Raw genomic sequence first — 17,666 nt, 5'->3', positions numbered from 1 at the left:
CGAACCATAAATTGACCTTACCTAAAATGGTTAAAAATTGTTTATAATCCCTGCTGAACTTTAACTGAAATGGTTATGGAACTTTACATGAACGTTTAATGATAAAGTTTCAACCTTATGTATTATGGTTTTTTGGAACTGGACCTTACAAATAATGGGTTGTTAAGAACCATTACCATTCCAAATTCTTGTTTTCTCCATACATTTTCAGAAAGAGAACTATATAAGAACGTTTTTACTTATGATTTGAGAACATTAATGGTAATGGTTATGGTAGTCAGTAAGGTCCATTAATGGTTTTGTATTATCGCTCAACTTTACGTGGAATATATCGTGAATTGGTAATCAGTAAATTACAGGCAACCAATTCGCGATATATTCCACATAAAGTTGATCGATGTTACAAAACCATTCGTGGACCTTACTGACTACCATAACCATTACCATTAAAGTTCCCAAACCATAAGTTTAAAGGTTCTAATATAGTTCTCTTTCCGAAAATGTATGGAGTAACAAGAATTTGGAACGGTAATGGTTCTTAACAACCCATTATTTGTAAGGTCCAGTTCCAAAAAACCATAATACATAAGGTTGAAACTTTATCATTAAACGTTCATGTAAAGTTCCATAACCATTTCAGTTAAAGTTCAGCAGGGATTATAAACAATTTTTAACCATTTTAGGTAAGGTCAATTTATGGTTCGCGTTTATGCGGGCGAATATTGATGGCCCGAAAGTGCACAAAAAAACAAAACTACCCACCGCTTGGGTTTTTTAAACTCAAATTTGAGTTATTTGACCTCTGCCCGTTTCATTTCCTCTCGATATTGTTGTCAAAAATAGAACGAAAGATTCGACTCAACCGTCTAGTTCCGTACGAGAAGCTAAAATTGAGTAATATGCGATATACCCAAATTTGAGTTAATTGAACTTAATTTTGGGTAGAAAAAATTGAAAATAACTTAGCGATGGGTAATTTTTTTTGCCGTGCTTAAATGCAAACTACTTTGAGCCGGTTTACTCAAATTTGGCTTATCGTACGGAACATGGGAGATCAGTGAAAAGAACTTAATTTTGGGTTGTTTTGAATTTCTGTGTGACCAAACCAAATGCTTCGACTGAAGCGAAAGTGAGGATAACAAACTTCACACTTGAATGGGGCATTACGCAAGTGTGCGTGTTATAAACATTAGAAAGGTCCAATACAGTTTTGGTTTCCAGTGCCGGGGAACTGCTCGAATTATTTGTCAAAATAAGTCTGTGTGGGTGAGGTCGTGAGATGTTCGCACATTCGAAAAACTGCTCGACCTACCTTTGCGTGTGTCCGTGATATTATCATCATTCTGTGTTGTTCTGTTCTCTCCGGTTGTTGATGATGATTCTCACACGCAACAAAACACACAACATGACTGTCATTAGCTAGCGAATGTTTGTGGATGTGTGCGAGAAACCGAGAGAATTCGTTCGTCATCATCAAGTCCAGTTCAGTCAGTCAATCAAGTCCACAGAAAAGTCGAAATGGCCAAAGTGAATGGGTGTGTTTTTTGCTCTCCTCGGTCGTCGCCGTTAGCCTGCTGAAAAACTGTAATGTAAAGTGATTTCGTTGGATTCTTCCCCATTACACGAAAGGAAACCTATCGTTGTAATTAGTGTCGTGTTTTGGTGCGTGTCCGACGTGGAACAAAGTGCAAAAAGTTTACCTGTTTGTGAGTGAAAACTTGCGTTGGAAGAAACAGTTCCCGACAGCCATTCGTGTAAGATCGATTTTGGGCGTGTAAGATTGTGCAAAAGTGATCGAAAGATAGCGAAAATCCAAGTGAAAAGTGCGAAGCAGCTGATGAAGTGAAAATTTGTGTGAGTGGTGCACTTTTAGGTAGGTAAAGTTTGGAAAACATGAGTTTTTTTCGCAGCTCGATTTTTTTTCTTTCTTGAGCCATCATTTTGCTGTGGAAGGAAAGGCGCATCCCGTGCTTTTGATGTTGGGAACAAGAAAGAGGGAGAGCGAGAGCGTGAGTGGGAGCTCCGGGAAAGAAGAGCGACAACAGCAAGAAGAAGACCATTGACATTCCGACACAGCCACACAACAGCGACGGCACTGCTGATGGTCTGGCTTTGGCATCAATGAGCACAGTGGGTTCAAAGATGGGTTGAAATATCAATGTTTGTACTAATTTGTAAGATGTGAAAAATTCGATCGGTATTTTTTACTGAAATCATTCTGCAAAATATAATTTACCGAAAGTTTTGTAAAATGTATTGTTATAACAATTTTACCCAATTAATCTAAAATAACCGAAAACTGTAAATAAGGTCGAGGTTCGGTAACTTAGTGGTTACCACCAGGCTTGCAATTGCTCATTACAGCTAAAATGCTGAAACAATGGGATACTGTAATAATAATTTTTATTTGCAAGATGCAAGAAGAGGTGGTAAAGATTGTATATGACATATAAAATTAGTCAATTTTGCTTTCAAAAGGTCACAATTAGCGATTTTATGATCACTAATTACTCGCTCATCGCGTTGCTCATCGTTACAGCTTTGCGATTAGCGATCTTAGACAAAGTTGTTGTGCTTAGTATTACATATATAAGTTCAAAGTTTGGTCAAGGTTTTGTTCTGTTTCCCGCACAATTTTCCATCATAAAAAAATAAAAATTCTCACGCAAATCCAGATCATATCCAAATTTGTCAGTTGTTGGGTACCTCGATACACATCTAAAGAGCAGCGGGAAGCAGCGATTGTGATCCGCTGTACAAACTTGACCTACCCTAGGGTTCATGGATCCACTAAAAACTGGGTGTCTTCAAATCAGATGAGCGCAGAGTCTTCATGGATCCACTCAAAATTGTGGGAGGTATTTATAAGTGTGTGCAGACCTCTTCATGAGGGAGGGAGGGCAAGCCAACCAATATGAGGAGTGTCTCATATTCTAGGCAGTATCGGTTAGTGCAATTATGGGCGTCGTAAATTTTGGTTGATATCAAGGAGAAAATACCTGCACCTTGGAACTGCTAGCCGTTAGCACTCGAACGATACTGAAGGGAGGAAAATCTTAGCTTTAAGTGAAAAATTGCTGCGCATGCAGGTATACTGAAAAGAGCACTGGCAAAATTGATTGATGATAGCTATCTTAGATTTGCGGAGATTGGGCAGAAGTAATAAGGCGTCCGTGTGACGACGACCTGAACATAATTGTGGAGTGCAGTGCAATTGTTTAATATTTATTTAACAATTTTGAAACTCACCATAGCAAACGGCCTAAGAGATCACCTTTAAAACCTTAGGATGTTTTTTTCAAGATTTCAGATTCAGGCCTATTCTGCGCGGCGTGTGAGGTGAGGTGACACGCTCTCACTTGTGAAGTGACAATTGTCACCTCGGGTGAGGTGACTCTTCGTGCAAATCAAATGGAGAGTCACCTCACCCGAGGTGGCAATTGTCACTTCACCATCACTTCACCTCATACGCCGCGCAGAATAGCCCTAATTGATCAGGTTTGTTCATAGTCTGTTATTTAAAATTAGCATCTTCAACTATGTAAATCGTAGACTTCACGCAGAAGTAATACAAAAAACAAATAGTTAAAACGTACATAACTCTGGATGGGAGCTTACCATCGATTACTGTAGCAGCACCTACCCTACCCGTGTCCCCTCGAGATCGTCCTGTCGACGATGACTGAAGCACATACCGTGGTAGAGGTAACAATAGCTGCAATTTCCAAACCACCTTCGACTGGATGCCTTCCTTCAGATAACAACTTGAGTGCTTACAATCGATAGAACTGTTTCAAACAGTGGTGGCGGGGGACGCATCCCTCCAACGGGAGAGTTTGGTAAAGAGAGATGATTAAACCGATTTGTACCTTCCTAAACAGTTGTCCTTGCTCGCTTTCTACTCTCTATATACAATTTTCACACTGCCTTATTCTAATGGAACTATCAACTCTATACTATACACCTTAGTCTGCTTTTCGAAATTAGCATCTTCAACTATCATTCTAAAGATATCCAAGTATTCCATAATCCATATCGCATCTCTCTGATTTGCTCTCATAGCTTAGAAATTATTCCAAAGTCCTTCATATGTTTTAAGATCTCCAAAAAGTCGACTGGATATTTTTTCAAGACTTCAGGTTGATCAGGTACTATAGTACTGAACGTCTCAAACTATTCATCTATTCAAATCACCACCCCTATTCTGTATTTCGTTTCGAACGAAACTCTCAAACAAAAATTTATTTTTTTGTATGAGAATTTCGTTCGAAACGAAATACAGAATAGGGGTGCACATCTCTCGGATATTCTCTCATGATGGAAGGTGGCAAATCATCCTACTCTATGCCTAGGAAAGACGGGGAATTTCCTAACCCGAAAAATGCCTAGGCCGGACCAGAAATCGAATCCGTCCCCAGTATGGTTTTGCTTTATACAGGGTGACCAGTGAACCAGGCAACCGGGAAAATGCCGAAAATTCAGAATTACTAGAATGAGCCTATGGATTTCGATGACAAATCTGGAAAAATATATACACTCAATTCTGTTTTCAGGGTGGCCACCCATTCGGTACAGTGTCTACTACCTGTAAAACTTTTGAAAATCCTGTAAAATCCGGAATCTTCAGGAAATTTTATTTTAGTTCCTTAATCAAGCAAATTTAAAAAAATAATATATTAAAGCACGTCAGAGGACCTTCGCATGAATTTTAAAATATTTCATAATACAGCGAACTGTCACCTCTATTCCCGTTTTCGTACGAACCGGATTCGTTCGAAACGAAAGCAATTTCCCATTCCCGTTTTCGTTCGAAGCAATTCTAACTTTCGAACATCGTTCGTTCGAACGATGTTGCTATTCCCATTTTCGTACGAATGCGTTTTTTTGTCCGCTTTCCAAACGTCACTCCAAACTCGCGAATCGCGAGACAGCCAAGGGATAAAAACTTTGAAATTTTTTGTAATCCCTAATAAAAATGTTAATTTGCTTAACGACGTGTTCGGGGTTGATTGATTGATTTATCTTTAATAAGGAGGCTTTCAGCCTGAGGCTGGTTCGCCTCCAACGTGTTCGGGGTATCATCCAAACTATTTTTGGAATAGTTCAATCATTTGGGTTATCGTTCGTGTATGGTATTTTTTTTATAAGGGATGGCCTGAGTGTACAAAAAAATCTACAACCAAATTTTTGGTGTTTGATTGTAATAATTTTACTTAAACTTACGTGAAGTTAAAGATCTCATATGGAAATTGATTGAAAAATCATGCAATAAAAATATAATTTAGATTAAAAAAGGATCGAAATAACTAAAAAATTTTGGACAAAAGCATTTATGTAACAGCTTACATAACAAATATTTATGCATTTAATTATGACTCAAAAACATTGCCATAGCCATATACAGTCAAGATTCCTATAGTGTGGATTCGTTCTTGCCGGATTCCTATAGTACGGTCGATCTGGCATTAACGAATACACGTAGCATATGGGATTAGAGCTAATTGGGACCAAACACTGATTGTACGGCAATTTGAAGAGATAACTTTCTGATGTCTTTTGAGAAGTTGTTAAGCAGAATGTTGGCTACCTTTTGGGACGATTCAGTTTCCGGTAGGACACAAGTCTGATCCTGTGGAAGATCCGGAATATCCGTAAAAGTGGCCGATTCATGAAACTGATCATAGAGCTCCGCGGATTTTTCGAAACCACTCATAAACGTCTTATCAGAATGAATTTGGAGTTGTGACCAGAATATTGGTCCTGGTGACCACGGGATAGTTCACCGGAAGATCCGGAACATCCGTAAATGTGGTCAATTCACGAAACTGATCCTAGAGCTCCGCGGATTTTTCGAAACCACTCATACACGTCTTATCAGAATGAGTTCGGAGTTATGACCGAAAAATTGACCCTGGGGACTACGGATCCATTATGATATCCGGAACATCCGTAAAAGTGGTCAATTCATGAAACTGATCCTAGAGCTCCACGGATTTTTTGAAACCACTCATAGACGTCTTATCACAATAAATTCGGAGTTGTGTTTGGAAAATGTACTCTGGGGACCATGGAATGGTTCACCGGTAGATCCGGAACATCCTGAAAAGTGGTTAATTCATAAAACTGATCTTAGAGTTCCGTGTTTTTTTTCGAAACCGCTCATAGACGTCTTATCACAATTAATTCGGAGTTTTGACTGGAATATGGACTCTGGGGACTACAAGATGGTCCACGGGAAGATCTGGAACATCCGTAAAAGTTGTAAAGTTATTAAACTGATCCTAGAACTCCGTGAACTTTCCAAAAATACTCATACACGTCTTATCAGAATGAATTCAGAGTTGTGACCTAAATATTGATTGTTCCATGTTTTTGTTAAACCTTTCATAAACGTCTTACTACAATTAATTCGGAGTTTTGACTAGAATTTGGACTCTGGGGACTACAGGATGGTCCACCGAAAGATCCGGAACATCCGCAAAAGTTTTCAATTCATGAGACTGATTCTAGAGCTCCATGAGTTTGCGAAACTACTCATAAAAATTTTATCAGAATGAATTTGGAGTTGTGACCGGAATATGAACGCTTAGACGGAAAATGGACCTTTGGGACCACGAGATGGTTCACCAGGAAGATCCTGAACATCCATAAAAGCCGTATTTATGAAGACAAAAATATTAGCACCAAAACCATCACTTTTGGGTATATGGTGTCTGGGGAAAGCTTATTCGTATTTTTAGCCGAATTGAAATTAGGGTGGTGCTTAAAATTGGTGAATTAAAAATTCAACCTTTTTTATTACTTGAGATAGACTAATGCAGTTTTTTTAAAGTTGTAGAACAATCAATTTGAACCAACTTTGCTCATGGCATCAAATTTTTATCTCTTATGGTTCATGACTTATGGTTATTTTAAACAAGTAGGTTGGAGTGGCCCCTAGAAAATCTTTCTTTAAATATTTTTATTGGTGATCAACGTATAAACAATATTTAAAGAAAGCCGATTTTCTAGGGGCCACCCTAACCTCTCGTAAAAACATTATTCTAAATACTTTTAGAACTTTTTATGACGCATATTTTTGCAGAAGTCACTAATTTGAATCTCCCTATTTAAAAGTTATGGCTAGTTTTTGATAAAAAAAAAGATTTTTTTTTTAAATTAAATTAAATACTTTAAACAAAAAACGCCCTCACAGTTTTTCCACAAATACTGAAAAAAAAACACGATCTTTTAAATGAAATCGAAAGTTTGAAAATCGGTTTGCTCCATTTAGAGACATTTTCATTTTAATAGAACCATTTTTTTCGAAGAAAATCTCCATTAATTTTCTAATAATAAAAAAGATGGCAGCCTGGTTGCTTCAGCAAAAATATGCGTCATCATAAGTTCTAAATGTAACCAAAACAAGGTTTTTACGAGAAATGAACTTATGAAAAGATATTCGAAGAAATCTGTTTTTATGGGCCATTGTAACCTGCTTGTTTAAAAAATCTTAACTCATGAACCTTAAGAGACAAAAATTTGGTGTCTTGAGCAAAATTTCTTCGAATTGATTGTTCTACAACTTTTAGAAAATTGCATTAGTCTATCTCAAATAATTTTGTTTTTTCAAATCTCCAATTTTGTGGACCACCCTAATTTCACTAACATAAAAAGATCGGCCAAACAATATGAAGAAACTTTCCCGAAGACACTATATACCTAAAACGTTTGGGCGCAAGCATTTTTGTCTTCCTAAATACGGCTTTGAGACCATTGTGCAGTGGATGGTCTTCCGAAAGATCCGAAACATCCGTAAAAAGGCTCAATCCATGGAACTGATCCAAGAACTCCGTTTTTTTCGTAAGCTCTCATAGACGTCTTATAATTATGAACTCGGAGTTATGATCGGAAAACAGACCCTGGAGACCATGAACGCTCCTCTGGAAAATAATAGACAACTCATCAGAATGAACTCGGAGTTGTGACTGGAAAATGGACCCCAGGGTCCATTGGATGGTCCTTCGGAATATCCGGAACATCCATTAAAGTGGATAGGTCAAGAAAACTGATCTAAGCACTCTATGGTTTTTTAGAACTGCTCATAGACACATTTTTTATTTATTATCATGGATGATTTCTAGGTGGTATTTAAGTATTTAATAACTTCTAGACACTTTTAACGGAATTTTTGATGATCTTCCGGATCTTTTAATGGACCATCCCGTGGTCCCCAGTATAAACTATCTGGTCAAAACTCCGATTTTATTGTGATAAGATGTCTATGAGTGCTTTCTAAAAATCGTGGAGCTCAAGGATCAATTTCATGAATTGAGCACTTTTAGGGATATTCCGGATCTTCCGGTGGACCAACCTGTAGTCTTCATATACTTATTTCTGAACACAACTCCGAATACATTCCGACAAGACGTTTATGAGTGGTTCCGAAAAATCCGTAGAGCTCTAGGATCAGTTTAATGAATTGACCACTTTTACGGATGTTCCGGATCTTCCGGTGGACCATCATGTAGTCCCTCCAAATACATTCTGATAAGACGTCTATAAGTGGTTTGAAAAATCCACGGAGCTCTAGCATCAGTTTCATGAATTGACCACTTTTTTGATGTTCCGGATCTTCCGGTGAACCATCTCGTGGTCCGCAGGGTCCATATTCCAGTCACAACTCCGAATTCATTCTGATAAGACGTTTATGAGTGGTTTTGAAAAAACCGCGGAGCTCTAGGATCAGTTTCATGAATTGACCACTTTTACGGATGTTCCGGTTCTTTTAGTGGACCATCCTGTAGTCTCCAGTGTCCATATTTCGGTCACAACTCCGAATTCATTCTGATAAGACGTTTATGAGTGGTTTCTAAAAAACGCGGATTTCTAGGATCAGTTTCATGAATTGACCACTTTTACGGATATTCCGGATCATCCACAGGATCAGACTTGTATCCTACCGGAAACTGAATCGTCCCAAAAGGTGGCCAACTTTCTGCTTAACAACTTCTCAGAAGACATCAGGAAGTTATCTTTTCAAATCAGTGAGATTTTCAAATTTTCAACCAAAAAATTTCAACAATATTATTGTTTTGTTGACATCGTTTGACAGTCCACTTGACCGAATAATGTCAATTTCGTGCGCGGTCTATGCTTCGAATTGTTAAGAAATGTCAAAGTGCATCTGGTACCACTAACACTGTTTATTTTCGAAAAAGCTTTCGTTCGAACGGGTTCGTACGAAAACCAGAATGCCGTTTTCGAACTCGTTCGAATCGAGTCGTTCGTACGAACGAACGATTCGAACGAAAACGGGAATAGAGGTGTGTATCTTCCTCGTTAGCTACTCTTGCTCTTTGAACGTAATAATTCTGGAGTGGATTTATCTTCAGTAACGTCATAAAATCTTAGGCATGAATTGTGTTTTTAAATGTTCTGGAACATGGATAATTTCTACAGATTTTAAACTGTTTTTGTAATCTTGGACCTACTGACTTAAAAAATGGATGAATTTTTAAGATTCTGAGTCGAAAATAAACATTCAGCACATAGAATAAATTTTAAGAACCCAGATTTCAAATAAATTAAGGGCCTTGGAAAAGTTTCAATGCTTATGAACTTTAATGAACGAATTTTATGAGAATTTCCAAGCATCTCTAGGAATAATTTCAAGGGAAATTTCAGAGGATGATTTTTTAGAAAAGTGAAATCTGAGGATTCCTTTCAAATTAGTTCTGATGAACTCCAGAGTCCAGGTGAAACGTGATGAGAATTCCAAGGTAGTTCTTAATAGAATTAACCACTTCATTCGAGCAGTTAAAATGACGTTTACTACCACTCGAACTTTGAAATAAAACATTATTTTGAGATTTTTTTCTTCTAGAACCACGAGAAAAGTAGTCAACATTTGTGCATTTCATAAAAAAAATATAAATTAGTTGGTCCAGTTTTGTGAAATCGCTGGTAGAAAGTCACACCAAAACTGCTTGACAAAGTGGTCAATTCCAAGCGAATCCTGATCCTGAGTAGGATTCAAAGTAAATTTCATGATACAAGGTGGCTCCGAAAATATTCCAAACACCATCAGGTAATCAGAGATCTTTATTTTCTAGGCTTCTGGTTGATCAAGTTTTGTTCTGAAAATCTTCAACTGTGCAACAATTCAAACCAAATTTTCAATTAGGCAACGGTATGATATGGTTCCTCACAGCTCGGGATGGTATGGTATGGTCACCTCAGGATGCCTCCACCATCTTACCTTTTTTATATCACTTTGTTTATCTCCACCAAGCACAAATTTACTCAAAATGGCAATGCAGCAATGTTTTCACTACAGAAAAAATATGACTCCGGATAATCGATAAAGGAACACAGATCGAACTCGATAAATCCGAATCGAGTCCGACCTGTATGCCTTTTGACGTAGGATTACGTCTTTCGGCAACAAATTGAGGGTGCAATTTCAAAAAAATCAAAATCAACCGCGTTACGAAAAGTGGTCAGGTTTTGACCACTTATAACTCTGTCAATTGCGGATGGATTTTAATTCTAAACAAGCCAAACCATCGGAAAGGTTTCTACAAATCTGCTAAAATTAACACTTTATCAATTTTCAAAAGGTTACTATTGAAAATTTCACAAATGTCCAACTGTTGCAATGGCGATCAAAATTATCACCGATTGCGAAAGCGTTCTCCCTAACACAGATTTCAAAATCGAATTCTATGCGGTCTCGCTGAACGCTGCTTATTGCATCATCGTGTGTGGTGGTGTCTGGTCGGTCCTCATGAGTAGCAGCAAGAGCAGTGCTTTCGGCGGGTGGCGTTGAACATTGTTCTCCAGAACACAACGATAGGCTGCCCGCAAGCAGCGAGCTGCAGCCCACATTCGGATTCAGTAGCTCTTCGTGCGTCGCTGTGGACCATCTATGCCATCAAGCGCTTCACCCTCGTTCCAAACAACATACAGCTCGCCAATACCAAACACCCTAATAGCTCAGCATTACTGAACCATCACGACAAAACGGTTATTTTCAGGACCTCCATAAATTATTGTTGTTTAAGAGTTAATTTTCATTGGATTTTCACTCGCCTTGCTGCCAGTCACATCACCCCCAAAGCTCTTTGATAATGTATCCAGCAACCAAACGTTTGTGGTCATATGCGTAACAGTCTAGAAGTGGTTCTTACAAATTCTCGCAATGACCGAATACCATATGACCAACAATCAATACGAAACTAACGATTTTAAATTGGCTCACCACTTTAGTAGCCTATTGGTCCCAAGCAAACGATTAACGTACCCTATTGTAGTTGAAATTCTATTACTACACTATGTTTGTTTTGATTCGCTATGAAAGTTTGACAGATAACATCAGGGGTGTGTGGATTCATGCAGAACATGCAGGGGTGAGTGAAATAGCTTGGGACTGCTTGGGACCGTTGTTCTGGTACTGAGTGAGCCAAAAATAATAATGATTTTCTTCGGGACCCAGTGGTCTTAGAGTTACCTCTATGATATGACCTTGTCAGTTAACCAGAAACACTTCGAATTAAGGTAAGATTTTCTCCAGAAAAAAGTGAAAAAATCTCGTTTTTATATGATTGATCCCGAATATCTCGCGAATGGAAAATTTCAGCAAGAAATTTCTCCAATCAATGTTTGATTTTTTTATTATCTATTGAATAACCCCAAAGTTCCGTGCGTTTTGTGCACGAAAATGCACAATTTTATCATCAGAAAACGAGGCGTTTCTGTGATGGGAAAAAGTGGTTTCCCTAACACAGTCGCCGAATATTGAGACCGAGCACGTAATCCTACGTCCAATCTACGGTGGTGTCTTGGATACAACCTCTTTTTTTTCTCCTCTGTTCGGGACATAAAACTACTGCGATCTATTGTAGTATATCCCGTGTCCTTAGTTCAGTGCATGTCGTATTACTTCATCACTATTGAGAAATGATGAAGTATTCGGTTTTGATACAGTTGTCATTCTTGCCTTCATCGCAAGGAATCGATTCTAATTGAAAGGTTCCGCTATTTATATCCTTCGGAGTGTTGGAACACTCTCCAAAGGCGCGCCCCTTTGTCAGTCAAAATTGGATTCCTTAGCAACAAAATTAAAGAATGACACCGATAGTGACCATGCATCAAAACCCTAGTATTTACCACTTCAAACTAGGGAACAACGAATAGAAGATTAGGAATCATATAGATGAAGACTAACTAACTCATTTTTTCCTTGTTTCAAGATCATCCTCGGTCCAGGCAACCCGAGGACTTATCACTATCAACAAGGCATAAAAAGGAACAAGGACTAAGATGTGTTCCTTTGATTACTGAAAAATCCTGTTCCCCTAGTTTGAAGTAGTCAAGACTAGGAATCGGTGGTAGATCTTACAGCCCGTAACGTACCACGAAAAGGTGATCTACCCACGTTACGGGGCACCTCTTACTTTTTCATATCATATTTATTCATTTATATGAAACCGGGAAAACATATTTTACACCCGAGAAAAATCAGGAATATCCGGGAATTTATTGTCTTAATTTCACCAGCCACCCTGATTTGATATGGCATTCACATCTGAAATTTGTTCAATGGTTACATTTATATAAGTGTTCGTGGTTTGGTATCTGGAATTGACGTCCTTGTTAGAGATTCGCTATCGGCTCGTTTGTCTACACATTGACTGATTTTGGTCAAATCTCACATCAAATCTGACTCAAATGGTACATTATCAATACAAATCCATCCATAAATGGCCAAGTAATAAGCGGTTAAAACCTAACCCTATTTCGTTGCACAATTTTTCGAGTTGCATCCCAGTCGTTTCTTTTTAAACCTTGCTCTTGAATTTAACATTTTCCGCATACAATCGCCCAATGTGATGTCACCGTGCAGTTTACGTTTTCCGCCTGATAAATACCAACACGGACTGAGCGATACACCGTCATCATCAACACAGGGAAAGAGAGAATCCTCCATTATTTGTCAATGATTCCAACGATGAGCAAACGAGAGCGAGAGAGAAGTGAACCGAAGACGATGACTTTTCATTCTCATCCGCACGGGCCGTAGTGTGAGTTGCCCAAATACGTTCGATGCTGGCAGAAAAGCGCTGGAGACATCCGAATCAACATATCCAGTCAGGTCCCGTCGTGCGTCGTGTCCCCGTGTGAAAGTTGGTGTAAATATATGATGACCCCGTGCTGGGGCTCTGCTGCCAACCATACGGATAGTCACTAATTTAGTGATAGGTACTTGTGCATCGACGTGGTGTGATTCGAAAATTAGAAAGTGATAAATGAACGTCAACCGAACGGCACCGCCAAGTGATAAGGCTTAGACTGAGGTTAGTATCACTAACCTTAGAGTACGTCCGTGTGTATTGACTGGTCCCTTTCCAAAGAAGGAAAACTAGGTCGCGCCTGTAACTGGATTCTGCTCTCTGCTGCTGCTTTCGGGAGGGCTGGTTCCGCCTTCTCCCATTTGCTGCGATGGTGGTGCGTGCGACTGGTTGCCTGCCTGTTCCTGGTATCCATCTACACATTCTATGTGTGTTTATTTTTTTGCAATCAGATGACGGAGAGATGTACTTGGAGGTGTGTTAACAGTACGCTTGATAATCATGACCTGGAAAAATTACGTGGAATGCGGTGCATTGTGATGAGCGTTTGAATGTGCTAAAAAAGGACGTGCATCCATGATATTCGATTTGAGCAACAATAGCTACTTGGATTGTGAAAAGTTGGGGTGACCTTTGTTGACATGTATCCCAGCCCAAAATTGTGAAAAGTTCGGTTGTGAGGCAGCCCTATTCCTATCCCAGTTTGGAGTGCGATGCAGTGTTGCTGAATTATAAGCTATTATTTGCCTTTAATATTTGCCGAACTGTCTGTTCTGAATTCGGGAATTAAAATGCCAAAACGAAAAGTATTGCTACCTGATGCACCGCAAATCGGGTGTGGTTAGGTCATCGGAACCTAGCAACATCTTGGATCACTAACTCAATTGTGATGGCTGTGTTAAAGAAACACGCAATTTGAAATAAAATTAAACTAACTTTCGGTATACCTCCCATAAATCACTCTTTACAGACAGAATATTTTCCGTATTCAGTCTGCCAACCCTGCCGTATCCTTGTTTTTCAGGACTTCGTTTCTTCCTTCCCCAATGCCTTCTGATGGGATGCTGTTTTCATCGCACACTATAGGGCGAATGAGGCATTCAGTTGATTCAGCTGAATCCTCTCCTCTCGCTCCTCTCTTTTCTGCTCCTTTGCCACACTTGTTTCCCAGGATCTCCGCTATACAAGCTCATCGAACCCGACCTAGTGTACGACGGTGACAACGAGTGAACTCGATTATTTTCGTTGGAACACTCGAAGCTGCCAGAACTGTGCTCGTACACACATCCTATTTCTTTCTCATTGAACAGAGTGTAAAAACGATTCCCATGTTTGCCTAACCACCAGAGCAGCCCAGAATGGGAAAATCTGTGTCACACGATGGTGGCGGCTTCGGCGGCAGCAATGTGGTTTAGTAGTTGAACGTTCCAATTGGTGGCGACATTACTGGTCAATGCCGGTCGTACGTACATGGCACTAGAAAAAATGGTATCCAATGAAACCGCAATTTAGCATTCCCAAACAAAGCACCAATGCACATCACTTTCTTACTCTCACAATCGCAAATTGACTGAATCGGGATGCTGACCTAGATCCATAAATTTATCGCAACAACCGACGACGACGACGACGATGTGAGAGCAGGAGAGAATGGCTGTTTCTTCGTTCGCATTTTTAGTACCTTTCTCGGTGGTCAGGCGAGACCGGAGTAGGTCTAATCAAACCTCCTAGCTGCAGGGGCTATCCTGGGTGTGGAGGTGGCTAAGTAAGTGGAAGGCATTTATCAAATTACCGAGACTTTGGAAGTTCGATGGATGGATGGCTAGTGATTCTTTTCTGCGAAGATCTTGGCTCGATGCTGACGTGATGGATCCATGAAGCCATCGTAGATTAGATATAGCAGATGCGAAGAGGTGGCGAAGTGATACACAATACACTAGGGGAAGTATCGGATTTTTGTTTTCTGTGGAAGAAATATCGTTTATTCCACCTGGTAGTAAAGATGTAGGTTGGTGATTTTTTTGCGTGTGCCGGTCGTGCGTGGATTTCTGTAATTCATTACGGTTGGTTGTTAAATGGAGGGTGATTTTTCTTTTCTCTCCTTTAACGAGACGTAGGTGATAGGGGCGTTTTATATTGGAAACGATATCGTTAACGAATTACATTTTACATCCCGCAGATAACACCAACTTCTCGTTCATTGGAAGAGTAAAATATCATTGTGCATCAACTAGAACTTTACGCCTGCCATCAACTTAAAGAAAAAGCCGAGAATTCGGAATCACCGGGGAAAACCCGTGAATTTCGATGACAAATTATACTTCGTCCTCTCTCCAGAAGACACATAATTTCATGGAGCTTGGAATATTTTTAAGATCCCTTGAACTGAACTGCATTTTTAGGACTAAGTGTAGTTTGAAGAAATTTTCCAATGACTTTAAAGGTGTTTTGAGAGGATCAGAGGGGACATCCTTGGAACAACACCATAGTATTTCAGAAACAAATTCTAAGGGGATACTGAGAGAGCTCCAGGGCAATTGTGTAAATAAGTTCTTTGGAGGTTGTCAAGGAAGTATTGAATTCTGAGGATAGTTCCAAAATAATTCTGGTGCAAATTCCATGGAAATTCTGAGGATAATTTAAAGTGAATTCAAAAAAGAATTCCGGGAAGAGTGAATGGAATGTTAAACGAATTCTGAGCTGAGTTTCAAAGGAATACCTGGGATGATTCCGGGTAATTTCTAGGAAGTATTGTTTGATGAATTTTCAAAAGATTTCAGCGGAGAACTCCAAGATAATTCTGAAAAGAGTTGCAGGACAGATGAGGTAAATTTTTTTTATCTAGTTCGTTTATTTGGAAGGCTCAATCGCATTAGCTTTACGGAGCCGATAATTCATTATTCTTTGTTTGTAACAAAATTCACTTAATTCTATGTCTAGTAGGAATTCGTCCGAATACTCGCGTTTTACCCGAGGAGGTTAGAGGGGTACATAGTCCAATGATAGGATCAGGGGAGGAATTTTGGGGGAGGGGTTTTGTTGTCTCATCAGAGACTTGTCGCCAATATCAACGGCAGTGCGGTTCTAGATTCTTCTGGAGTTCACCCGGCTTTGGTGACCAGTGGGCAACGATGAGACTCTGTCCCCCTGAGACAACCAAAAATTAAAAAAGAGAGACAAAAGGCAAAGGAATTAAATTCTTATACTAGACATTTGAAGAAACACATAAATCGACTGCATATAGCAGAGATCGCGGGTTGCCAACATGTCTCTGATAGGGATATAGGGTTGTCTTCCTTGGGCCTAGAAGGTATTCAAAAGTCGCTCTCTGGCGGCGTCAAACGTCACCGACAGATGTTGCTGTCCACGAGGTTTATTCTATGGAGATATCTGAGGTAAATTCTATGAATATTTCTAGTGAATTTTGAATAGAATTGATAGGAAACTCCAGCGAATTCATAGAAGAATAATTAATAGTGCTAAGCAAATCTGAAAATGAATTCCATGAATTTAAGAGAATATCCCAACTAACAATTTTAGCTGCAGACTAGCTTATACAGCCGAAAATTGCCTTATGCCTGTATAAAAAGCTAAAATTGCTTTTTTGGGATCTGCACTGATATATGAAGAAAATGTCATGGGAATAACAGATAGAGCCACAAGTTTATTTAAGGGGATTCTGAAAAGAACTTGGTGAAAAACCATTATTTTCATGACATTCTTTAGTGACATTCAAAATAAATCCTGTAAAGAGTTCTGAGTGAATTATCAAGATAAATAAATCATAGATATTTTTCGAAAATTTGCCGTAAATGATTCCAAATTCTACCGGCAGATGGTAACACTGCTCGAGTAGACTCAAATAAAGCTCAATATCTCAGTTTCATTTCAAAATAACGAATTCGTTTGTTCAACGGGGCCTCATTTAGCTCAGTTGGTAAAGGCGCAGCTACAAAGCAAGACTATGCTGGAGGTGGCTGGGTTCGATTCCCGGTCAGGTCTGGGAATATATCGGGTTGGAAAATTTCCCGACTTCCCCGGGCATAGGGTATAATTGTACTTGCCACACAATTATACCAACAATCAATACGAAGCTATCGATTTGAAATTGGCTCACTACTTGACTAGCCTATTGGTCCCAAGCAAACGATTAACGTATCCCATCTAGTATAAATTCCAGTACTACACTATGTTTGTTTTGATTCGCTATGAAAGTTTTACAGATAAAATGAAGGGTTCGTGGATTTTCCTAGGTTTCGAGGGGTGCATCGATTAGCTTGGGACCGAAGATAGTACCAGAGCTGAGCCAAAAAGTTGAGCTCGTTTGTTCGGGACATTCTGGTCTTAGAGTTACCTCTATGATTATACTAATGCAAATATGGTATGGTACAGGCATCGAAAGCTCTCAATTAATAACTGTGGAAAGGCATCTAGAACACTAAGCTAATATGCGATATGCAATAAGCTTGAAATGCGAAGAAGAAGTTCAGAAAAATTGAAAAATGAGTCATGAGCCAACCATGGGTTGCCATAAATGACTCTAAATTCTACCAG

At 39.2% G+C, this 17,666-nt stretch overlaps 1 protein-coding gene across 3 annotated transcripts in view; it reads left to right on the top strand.

The window, feature by feature from the left end:
• Positions 1-1,483: 1,483 nt before the first annotated feature.
• Positions 1,484-17,666, top strand: part of Cdep (Chondrocyte-derived ezrin-like domain containing protein) — a 221,103-nt gene continuing 204,920 nt past the window's right edge. For 2 of the 3 annotated variants that reach the window (XM_065235512.1, XM_065235511.1), the window contains exon 1: positions 1,502-1,873. The gene's annotated coding sequence lies outside the window, so the exon portion shown is untranslated. Of the gene's footprint in view, positions 1,874-17,666 lie in introns of all 3 variants that reach the window. The other variant, XM_065235510.1, reaches the window with a different exon arrangement.

Source organism: Ochlerotatus camptorhynchus, unplaced genomic scaffold (assembly GCF_037179485.1).
Source record: "Ochlerotatus camptorhynchus isolate MF236.1 unplaced genomic scaffold, CSIRO-AGI_Acam_v1.1 ptg000493l, whole genome shotgun sequence".
NCBI classification, from domain to species: Eukaryota; Metazoa; Arthropoda; class Insecta; order Diptera; family Culicidae; genus Ochlerotatus; species Ochlerotatus camptorhynchus.
Note: the sequence above shows the minus strand (reverse complement) of the source record. Positions and strands in the feature narration are given on the sequence as shown.